The following is an 11,898-nucleotide window of genomic DNA, read 5'->3' as shown; positions in this document are numbered from 1 at the left end:
CAGTTGCCATGGTTAGCCATGTATTGGGGGAGGATCTCTTCCAGTTTACTGCCGCCTGGCAATGTGTTCAAGAGGACTTGGCCCTGGAAGCTGGTCAGGGCCCAGGCCTCAGCTCACTCCTGGTTCTTTGGTGTATCAAAAATGAAACGTGTCCTACTCTGTGATTTGGGGAGGAGCATCTGAGAAAGCTTTGGTGAGGGAGGTGGAAGGGTCTCTGGCAGATGGGGCCAGTGCAGAGGCTGGCCCTGTTTAAGCAATACTAAGTGGCAGGTCTGACTCCCAAGGAGAGGCCTTTGTGGGTGTCTGCAGCCCTGGGGAGCTTCTTGCTGAGAGCCTAGCAGTAGAGGTTTTCCCAGAAGGCTGCATCTTCTGGGCTAGGCCTTTGTCTTCCACCTGCTTCCACAAGACCAACCCTCTAGGCGGCGGTGGCAGGCCTTGGTTTCGCTCCACAAAAATTTTTTTCTTTGGTGTCATAGGTCTCATAAGCGGATTCAAAGCTGGTATTTCTGTTGCCTCATGGAATTTGGCCGTTGCTCTTCTTTTGTGCAGTTTGATTAGCCCATCAAGGGCAGACCTTAACGACTGTGCACACCAACAACCCCAACCGTGTCAAGCAACCTGATCAATTACACATGCGGAGGATGGTCAGTCAAAGGCAGAAGCTGGACACCCATCCAGCCCAACAGTTTGCCATGGCCTGAGAGGAATTCTGGAAACATGGGCACCACAGAATACAGTATTCCAACCTGTACCTGCTCCTGGAGTGGCCAGGTGGCACGGACCTGTTGCCCACCTCCCAGAATCTTCTGGTCCTTTCCCTCCCCTCCCCCCCCCCAGGATCTTTCTATAAGCGTGAAAGAAAGGCATTACATAGAGGTGACAAACCGAGGCCATGAAGAAATTACAGGGGCACCCATGTCTCCCTTCAGGATTGGTAGTATCAAGAATCCATGCAAAATCTATTATGCAGTACTTATCTGTTGTTCTTGTTTGTTTTTTAAACGCATCAGACTGTTCTCAAAACTGTAACTCTGTGCTATATGGTTTGAATGATTTAAGAAATCACAGGCTTCCTGCAATGTCGGTTATGTGGTAGAACTTCTATCCTGGGTGGTCTCACACGCTCTTCATGCCCCTCCACAAGAGCAAGCTGCAAATGTGAAAGAAAAACCCCACTGAGAGGGTAGACGGACGTCACTCTCTCCTCAGTGGCTGGACTGAGTTCAGGTCTGGGAATCTGTCCTGCGCAGGAAGACACATGACTCAGCTACCGGCAGGGTGGCAGAGTGAACCCTGCCCTGGTGGAATCCCTCTGTTGTCAGTGTCACACTCCATGGAAAACCCTGGGCACACATGCAAAGAATGCTGAGTGGTTGCAAGGTTTGGCTAGAAAGCATCAACGTTTCTGCCAGGGATTCAAGCTGGCACAAGGAAACTGGCTTGTAGTCAGCCTTCAGGGCTCCCTAAGACCCAGGAAAGTGGGGCCAACCATGTCTCTGGGTGCCAGGGGTGTGACCTGCACATGACTTCATAGCAACAAATCACAAGCCACTGGTCAGATCTTGGCTTTTTCTAAGCAGTCTGCTGGGAATGCCTTCAAAGACGGAGGTAGCAAGCTATAGCCCTGAGACAAATCTAGTCCAAGCCCTACTTCTGCGTAACTCATAAGCTGAGATTGTTTGTTTGTTTTAACACCTTTAAATGTTTGAAAGAAAGAATCTAAGGGATAATATTTCATTGCACCTGAAAACAACATGAAACCCAGAGCCAAGCCACCATTTCATCGAGACATGCTGCCCATGGCCCACCCTCCTGCCTGTGTGACAGAGCTAGTAGTTACAGCAGAGATCAGCAGAGGCCTGTGGAGCCGTGGATATATACTGCTCTGGACAAGACTGTTTCCTGTCCTCTTGGTAGGATCCCAACCAGGGCCTGAGGATGTGGTTTTGTAAGCTAGGTGTTTCCCAGCATAAGCTTGAGGGACCAAGTTCCCAGCATCCATATAAAAGGCCTTTCTATGACCCCAGCACTAGGGAAATGAAGATAGGAAAACCCAGGGGCTTGCTAGCCGCTTGCATGACCAGGTCAGTGAGCTCGGGCTCAGCAGGAGAGCTTGCCTTAAAGAGTAAGGATAAAAAATAGAGGAAGGCCTCTGACGCTGACCTTGCCCTTCACAGGCGCGCGCGCGCGCGCACACACACACACACACACACACACACACGCACTCACGCATGCACACATGCTCACATGCTGGCATGAATGCATGTGCACACATACACACATGCACACACACGCACACACACACACGTGCACAGTGAGCACAAGAACAAACATACACATATGCATATACGACACACAAAACAAATAGGTTAATCAATTACTTTAAAAGCAAAATTGACTTGGGGGCTAGGGACAGGGACTGGACTGCAGGGCCCCACCTACCATCAGAAGTAGGGGTATCTTTTGCTAGAATTCATGGGGCAGTACACGATACCTTCCTCCCCAGAGGGTTTGTATCCAAGGCAGTGGGCGGCCACCCCCACCTGGTGGTGAAAACAGCACAGCCGCATGTCAATCAAAAGTGGACTCGGTCAGAGAGAATAGCCCATACCTCCCCAAAAGAAACTTCCCAAATCACCCCCAAAAGGAGCCTGGGATTGGGAGGTAAATAGTTCTTTCCCCTAGGGCCTGCATCTCAAGAAGAAAATGCATTACCAGTACACATCTTAGCACATTAGAAGTGCAAGCCGTTGGAAGGAGAGCCTATCTCTGGCATGGAGTTCACTACCATGGTCCACTCTGGTGTTCAGAAGCGTAGCCACATCCCTAGACAGTAAGCTAGGTTTAACCTTAGCAGGCCAAGGAGTTCATAGCAGATGAAATGATAATACAACAAAAATCAAAGAAAAACTTCATTTCTCAATGGAGTCTTGTGCAAGGCGAGGCCCTGTGTCTAGCTTCTCCAGAGAAATGCCTCTCACTCCCCTGACTCAGCCTCATTCCAGCTGGGTGGGGTGAGGTGGGGGTTGGCTTTTAGGTCCCCTCAGCCTAAAGGCTAACCCAACCTCTGAGAGGAGCCTCAAGGCCCAGGCCCGTGTTAATTCCTATCTGCTAAGTCCACAGGGCTCCAGCTCATAGCTGTCCCAATGCCACCCATCTTTGGCTAAGAGGGCAGCTGGAGAGGGGAGTAGGACCCAGGAGAATGACAGCAATCACCTGAGCAGGTCACATCACGGGAACAAATAGAAACAGAAGTTCCTAGGAGGCAGAGATGGAGAATAAACAGGAAGACCTCTGGCCTCTACATACGCGCGCGCATGCGCGCACACTGCATTGCTATGGACCAAAAACCCTCTGAGGCCCACTCTGGCTTTCTTGGAAGAAGGCCTTGCACGTATCCCTGTGAATTCCAACGAAAGACACTCTCACCTCTGATGGCAGCAGGCCCCTGAAGGTCTCTGTCTCCAGCCCCCAAAGCCAATTTTGGTTGTTAACTAATTAATTAATCTACTTGTTGTGTGTGTGGCATATGGGTACATATATGTTTGCTTTTTGTGCTCACTGTGTATGAGTGTGCATGCTTGTATGTGCATACTCATGTGGAGGCTAAGGTCAGTATCAGGTGTCTTCCTCTATTTGTTTTTCATCTGTGCCTTCTGGGAACCTCCAAGTCTACCGAGGTCAAATTCCATGGTCAGCTGCCATTAGCCTACTAGCACCATCAACACCTACAGAGATAGGCTGTCCAAAGACACCCAGCATCCCTCCAGCCATACGTGTCAAAGGTACTGGTGGCAGAGGGATTGGCCCTGGGCCTTCTACTGTTTTCCCGACTCTCATCTATCCCAGAAGCAGGAGACATCGGTGAGGGGGTGTCCAGTATTGGTTAACCACCGCCCCCCTCCCCTCTTCCTTTTCTAGCAGCTGTGAATCCCCTGTCTAGCACTGCCTGCGAGGCAGCTAGGTGGGAAGAGACCAAAGCACAGCATGCCTCCTGCGTGGAGAACGTGCGCCCTCTGGTGGTCAAGTTGGGAGATAGTCTTGTGGGCCCAACTGGATGGCCAAGGAGCAGGCACTGCACATATACTTGTATACATCAATAAAAATGTAAAAAGAAAAGCCAAATTAGTAGACCCTACTCTGTAGCAAAGGACATACGAGTCCTTGCCTGCCCATCCATCTGAGGGCTTGGTGGGTCCAGGGCTCACTGCGGTAAGTTGGGCTGCAGACGGTCTTAGGACAGGTAGGAGAAGGAAAGACAGCTCTTCCTCACAGGACTTGAACGTCTGGAAGGGACTTTCACTATTGTAGTTTCATTCTGTTACTGGGATTTTTAAAAGTTCTGACCAAAAGCAACTTATGGAGAGAAGTGTTTATTTCAGCTTCCATCACTTAGTGGGATCAGGACAGTAACTCGAAGCAAAGCCCACAGAAGATCGCTGCTTACCAGTTTGTTCATAGGCCCATGTTTATCTAGGTTTCATATGCATGCCAGGACCACTTTCCCAGGGAATAGCACAGCCCACAGTGGGCAAGGCCACTGAGGAAGGACCATGAAGAGGACAAGCAAGGAGGAAAGGTGATGTAATCTAAAACTGGCCTCTGGCCAAGGATGGAGGGCAGTGACACCCACACAACTGGAGAGCCCAAAGCTACCATACCTACACATTTGTCAACCCTCATCCTCCGGTGTAGCCTCTTCCCCCAAGACCCTGAGGCCCTGGCTATCAACAACAACAACAAAATATGGGCACAAGTGTGCACAGAGGGGAAAGGGAAGACATACCTCTGTACCACGTGAGGCCCACATCTCTCCCTTCATGCCCACTAGCAACAGTCCTAGCCACATGAGACCCTCAGCAGCAGCTCCCTCAGCAGCAGCACCCTCAGCAGCACCACCCTCAGCAGCAGCACCCTCAGCAGCATCACCCTCAGCAGCAGCTCCCTCAGCAGCAGCACCCTCAGCAGCACCACCCTCAGCAGCATCACCCTCAGCAGCAGCACCCTCAGCAGCAGCACCCTCAGCAGCATCACCCTCAGCAGCACCACCCTCAGCAGCACCACCCTCAGCAGCATCACCCTCAGCAGCACCACCCTGGGCAGCACCACCCTCAGCAGCATCACCCTGGGCAGCATCACCCTCAGCAGCACCACCCTCAGCAGCATCACCCTCAGCAGCATCACCCTGGGCAGCATCACCCTCAGCAGCACCACCCCCAGCAGCATCACCCTGGGCAGCATCACCCTCAGCAGCATCACACTAGGCAGCACCACCCTCAGCAGCATCACCCTGGGCAGCATCACCCTCAGCAGCACCACCCTCAGCAGCATCACCCCCAGCAGCACCACCCTCAGCAGCATCACCCTCAGCAGCACCACCCTCAGCAGCATCACCCTCAGCAGCACCACTCCCAGCAGCATCATCCTCAACATCAGGCTGCAGGAGTGGAATTAAGAGCTTGACATGCCAGTGAGGGCAGCTACTTGTGTGGGTGGCAACAGGGGTAGTAGAAGGAGAGTAAGGGAGAGACAGCTAACTTAGTCTCTCAAGCTCCCACAGGAAGCATTTGGAAACTTAGGAGAGGCCAGGTGAAGAAATGAAGGAAAGGCAGCCAGGAGTCTCAACCGCTGAATCCAGCTGCTATCCTATAACAAGAGAAGGTCCCATGAGGAGGCCCAGACCTGGCTGGAGAGCAACCTGGGATCCAGGGAATATGCAGTGTAGGGCAAGGCACCTACACAGCCAGAACCTCTGTCCTGTGGTAGTCAAGACCTTCTAACACGTTCTACAGTGGCAAGCAGGCACTCTGTGGCCCCCATCATGCCAACACAGCTCTCTGTTCTGTAAGCAAGGATTGGCCTCCTTTCATTTCTTATTTGTGTTTGTTCGTTTTCTGTGGATGAGTGTTGCATCTGCATGCATGTCTGTGCACCACAGTCACACAGTGCCCACTGACACCAGCAAAAGGAGTCATATCCCTCTCCCTGTAGAACTTGAGTTACAGACAGTTGTGAGCCCTCTTGTAGGTGCTGGGCATTGAACCTGAGTCCTCTGGAAGAGCAGTCGGTGCTGACATGGCTGAGCCATCCTTCGAGCCATCCTCCCTTTGTTTTTAATAGACTTTCATTGAAGGGGAAGATATAATGAACACCTGCTCTATGCTGGAATCTGTCACAACTGTCACCATCAAGCTTCTCACAGAGCCATCCTTCCAAACGGGCACCTGTACACACCAGGAGGGACCAAGTGTGCACTGTGTATACACACAGCTGCCCTGGCTCTGTGTATATGCACAGCTGCCCTGGCTCTGTGTATATGCACAGCTGCCCTGGCTCTGTGTATATGCACAGCTGCCTGGCTCTGTGTATATGCACAGCTCCCCTGGCTCTGTGTATACGCACAGCTGCCCTGGCTCTGTGTATATGCACAGCTGCCCTGGCTCTGTGTATACGCACAGCTGCCCTGGCTCTGTGTATATGCACAGCTGCCCTGGCTCTGTGTATACGCACAGCTCCCCTGGCTCTGTGTATACGCACAGCTGCCCTGGCTCTGTGTATATGCACAGCTGCCCTGGCTCTAACATTCTGCTTTTCCCTTGGACATTCCTAGGGCTCATCAGTAAGGCACGTGCCACGAAAGTGTGAAGACCCAAGTTTTGGATTCCCAAGGCCCATGTAAACCTGGACTGGAGGAGGGAGGGTGGTTCAATGGATAAAACATTTGCACTGAAAGCCTGGCAATGAGAGTTCAAATCCCCAGCACTCACATAAAAAACAGATGGGCACAACTACCTATAATCCCAGCACTCAGGAGGCAGAGACAAGAGGTCCCCAGGGCAAGCTAACTACACTGGCCCACAATGGCAAGTTCCAGTTCAGCAAGAGACTCTGCCTCAATAAATAAAGAGTGTTTGGGGGAGGCATCCATGTCAACTTTTAGCCTCCATATGTACGCGCCACACACACACACACACACACACACACACACACACACACACACATGAACAACAATAAACACACATACATACGCAGGAATGATGCCTGAGGTTGTCGTCAAGTGCACAGGTATGCACATGTGCACACACACGTGAAACTGCTCCGTCCTAATTTGCCTTCTATTGTATAATAAAACACAAGGACCCAAAGCAGCTTGTGGAGGAAGAGGCTTGTTTGGCTTGTACTTCCTCATCACAGTCCATCACTGGAAGAAGCTGCCACAGGACCTCTGGCAGGAACCTGGAGGCAGGAGCCTGGAGATAGGAACTGATGCAGCTGCCATGGAGGAGCACTGCTTACTGGTTTGCTCAGCCTGTTTTTCTGTATCTCCTGAGACTACCCGCCCAGGGTGGTACCACCCATATGGACTGAACCACCATCCCACACCAATCATCAATCAAGAAAATGTCCTGACAGATGTACCTACAGGCCAGCCTGCTGAAGAGAACTCCTCAATTGCAGCTCCCACTTCCCAGGTGAAGAGTCATATTAACAAACAAAAGAAAACCACACGCACACACACACTCGTGCACGCACATGCACACCCACACGTGCACACACGGGCGCACACACATGCACACATAAGCACATGCACATGTACGAACATGTACACATGCACATATGCACACACACGCATGTGAACACACATGTGCAAGCACACACACACACATACACACACGCATGCACGCAAACCTCCCTGTTGATGAGAATCAACAAGAGGAGGTAAAGAAGGTAGTGGGAAAGGCCTTTTTCTTTCAAATTATTTGAATGTATGAAAATGTTACAATTAAACCCATTATTTTGTATACTGACAGAAAAATTAATAACAGAAGTACAGAATAGAAGCTGAGGAGATAACAGTGGTTAAGAGTACTTAGGCCTCCTCCAGGGGACCCAAGTTCAGGTCTCAGCATCCATATGAGGCAGCTTACCTGTAACTATAGCTCCGGGGGGTCTGATGCCTCTCATGAAACCATAATGAAACCCATTGGGCACCCACGCCTTTGTGCACACACATAAGATATGTACACATTTTTTAAAAAGTCTTTTAAAAGGGTAAGCATTTTTAAAAGAAAAAAACAATGCCTTCCTGTGGTCATCCCTAAGCTCAGTTCCTTAGCTGTTCATGTGAGGCCTGAAGGCAGCAGGGATTCAGAGGATGTTGGGTCCCATGTCAAGTTAGCTTGCGTGCTGTTTCAATTGATGCACCTACCTCCTTCCCCGTGGGCTGGAACTGACTTGCAAACTTCTGCCGGTGCAGAGACTCTGCCCTTCCCGTGAGTTGTGAACGTTCTGAACGCCTTCTAGAGTGGCAGGTCCTTTCCATGAGGTTTTCAATTCACTTTGCTCAGGTCCACCAGAGGAGCCTCTGTCCACCACAGCCACAGCCCTACAAATCAACTTTTTTCGTAAACCAAAGACTCAGAATCCTCCTCGCTCCACGTGGCCGCAGACATCAAAACATGGGCCTTGTGTGCCTCCGCCTAACAGTATTGTCAGTATTTTGCTATTTGTTGATTTTTAAATTTGGTTTTACCCGAAGACACTTACTCGACCCTCCCATTTGTCCCCCCAGACACTTTCACAACTCATTTCCTGCCATAGATACATCCCTGTTGGGCTAGGGTCCAATTATAAGTGAGTATATACCATGTGAGTCTTTCTGAGTCTGGGTTAACTTCACTCAGTATGATCATTTCTAGTTCCATCCATTTGCCCACAGATTTCAGGATTTCCTTGCTTTTAATAGCTGAGTAGTATTCCCTAGTGTAAATGTAAATATACCACAGTTTCTTTATCTATTCTTCGACTGAGTGGCATTTTAAATTTTACTTGTTTGCTAATTTAGCATGTTTGGAGGGGCACATACTTGCCAGTGTGCGTGTGTGAAAATCAGCGGTCACTTTTGGGGAGTTGATTCTCTCCGTCCGCCCTGTGGGTTCCAGGGATTAGATACAGATCATCGGGCTTGTGGGCAGGCACCCTCACCTGCCTCACCGTTAGTTGATTCCTAGGACACGTTTGCGTTCCTCTGCTGTTGGACACTCAGCTTTGTTCGGCAGCTTAGTGACTGGGAGTGCTCCTGCAATCAATACCAACGTGCCACAGTAACATTTTGAAGGACTAGCCTTTCCAAGGGATCCTTTCGTCTAAGCAGCAGCGTTAGTCACATGGTAAGGTAGAGATGGGTGTGGTCTTCCAGGCTTCGGTGCCCCACTAGCCGAGCACAGACAGTTCACCTACCACGATTCCTATGGACCATTGTGGACGCTGACAAGTGTCTGCCTCTCCTTCTTTGAAGTCATTTGTTGGCTTCTCTTCAGCTATGAATGCCCTCATCCAGTGAAAGATGGTTACCCCGGCCCTGGACGCACGCCATTGAGTGGCACTACCCTGTGTAGCTTCTGCAGCGTCTTCACCTCTCTGACAGAGAGAGGGTAGTGCAGCAGCCATCTCTGAGTCAGGAGGTGGCCAGAGGGAAAGCTGAGGTGGGTTTGATCTCTGCAATGTGACTCTCCATCAGCAACATGGCTGTTTCACTTTCTTATCGCTAGTGTGCTCAGTGGAGCAGCACTTTCAATTTCCTTCAGCAGGTTTCCTCAGCACTCAAAACTTGGCTAGCCACTCTGCGCAAGAGGCCTCCCGTTAGGCTGGCCTTAGCCTTCTTGGCTAAGCATGATAGGTTCAACTTTGTATTTAACCTGAAAGGCACATCCTTTTACTTGGACACTTAGAAGCTAATAACCACAGTTACTAGTTGGCCAAATTTCAATATTGTTGTCTCAGAAAATAGCAAGATGAAGGCCAGAGAGAGGGCTCAGAGAGTAAAGGTGCATTACTACCAAGCCTGAAAATACATGCATGCTCGCGCGCGCGTGCGCACGCACGCGCGCACACACACACACACACACACATTTATTTATTTATTTATTTATTTATTTATTTATTTATTTATTTTCATTTTTGTTTTTCCACACAGGGTTTCTCTGTGTAGCCTTGGCTGTCCTGGACTCACTTTGTAGACCAAGCTGGCCTCAACTTACAGAGATCCACCTGCCTCTGCCTGCTAAATACTGGGATTAAAGGTATGCACCACCATGCCCAGACACAAACTCAATTTTAAAAGAACTAAGTTACAGGTGTAACAAAGACTGACGATCACAGACCATCACAGTGACCAGAACAATGGTGTGGCTGTGGTACTAGACTTCTGCACACAGGATGCTGCACACCATAAAGGAAGCCCCACACCTATAAAGCAAGCTGAGGTGGCTGGCACAGAGGACTCTGCTCTTTCTACCCCACCCTCCTGGCTGCGACAGGAGTTCCTTAGGACAAAAAGAACGAATTTACGGCTAGGCACAGCAGCGCACACCTGTAACCTCAGCACTCGGGGAGGCAGAGGCAGGTGGATCTCTGAGAGTTCTGAGGCCAGCCTGGTCTACAGAGCAAGCCCAGGACAGCCAAGACTACACAGAGAAACCCTGGATAGAAAGAAAGAAAGAAAGAAAGAAAGAAAGAAAGAAAGAAAGATGATCTTACTTTGTTTGGGGGGGAAGGGGGAGAGGGGTGAGGGGCCTCCATCAATACGAGGACCTGAGTTCAGCCACTGACACTTACAGGAAAGTGGCATGTGCCTTTAATCCCAGTCCTGGCAGCAGAGACTGAAGGATGCATGTGGCTCACTGGCCTGCCAGCTTAGCTGAATCAGTGAGCTTCAGACCACTGAAAGAACTTGTATCAAAAAATAAGATGGAGAACAATTTAGGCAGACACCCGACCCTTTGCCTCTACACGCACACACGCACACACAGAGAAATGAACCTAATTTTAAAGTGCACAGAGTTGAGCAGCTACCCAAGCCATCCCACATCATGGTAGCGCTGGGTCCTGCCTACAACCCAGTTTGAAGCTTCCAGACTCCCTGAAAGTCTCTGGGCTATGAAATGTGTCTTGGATCTACCTCTGGGCTTGCTCCACAGAATATCAGTTCCTGATGACCCAGACCCGTCTCACGCTGCCCAGGCCCTATGCAGGGCATGTGGTGGCTCTAGTCCCTACAGGGTGCACCAGCCTTGGCACCTCACCATCCTTATACTGAGATATTTACAGAAAACTCTCCCAAGTCAGTCCACCATGACAAAGCATTCAATCAAAAAGGACCCTTTTTAGGACAAGGAAATGAGTTGTAAAATACTTTGGTCCTGTCTACAAATGTGTTAAATGGAGGGTTGCGGGGAGGTGGAGGCTTTCTGTCAGGAGCAGCCCTGGAGGCTGGCCCCTGCAGGCAACCTAGAAGCAACTACCACAGTGCATCCACTGTTGTCACAAACACCACAGCTCCTATAGGCCCTGGTGGAGTCTCCAGAAGCCTTTTGGTCTTATGACCTATGACCTCGACACTCCTGAGGGCAGCAGGCCCTTGGAGGTCCCCCAGCAGATAGAGCTGCTTCCTCCTATCACAGGGACATGGTGACCACATGAATTTCCGGTGGTGTGAGCGGGGAAGGCTGTGTGTAAGCATGTACATACCTGGTGTGTGAAAGCGTTCGCACATGGATGTGTGTATGTAAGTATGACTGTGTTTGTGTGTGTCTTTGATTATGTGCTATTTGTATATGGCTCTGTGTATGGGTTATGGGCCACTGTAAGCATATTATACATCCATAGACAGAGGGAGAGCAAAGGGTGAGGGTGCCAAGCCGAAGCCACCACTGACTACAAATCCTCCTTGGGGAGCGGCTCTGAGTGGTGTTAGCCATAGAGGGTACCTGTCCCAGGCAGCCCTGTGAGCACCAGAGGGTGTGGGGCCTCCCCAGTCAGCTGATAGATCAATAACACCTAAGACCAACTGTGGGGAGGGCCCTTTGGTAGTTCACTTTCTCCCTTCCACCTTCTTCT

Source organism: Acomys minous (assembly GCF_964271855.1).
Source record: "Acomys minous genome assembly, chromosome: 6".
NCBI classification, from domain to species: domain Eukaryota; kingdom Metazoa; phylum Chordata; class Mammalia; order Rodentia; family Muridae; genus Acomys; species Acomys minous.
The sequence above is the reverse complement of the archived record's forward strand: the minus strand, read 5'-3'. Positions refer to the sequence as shown.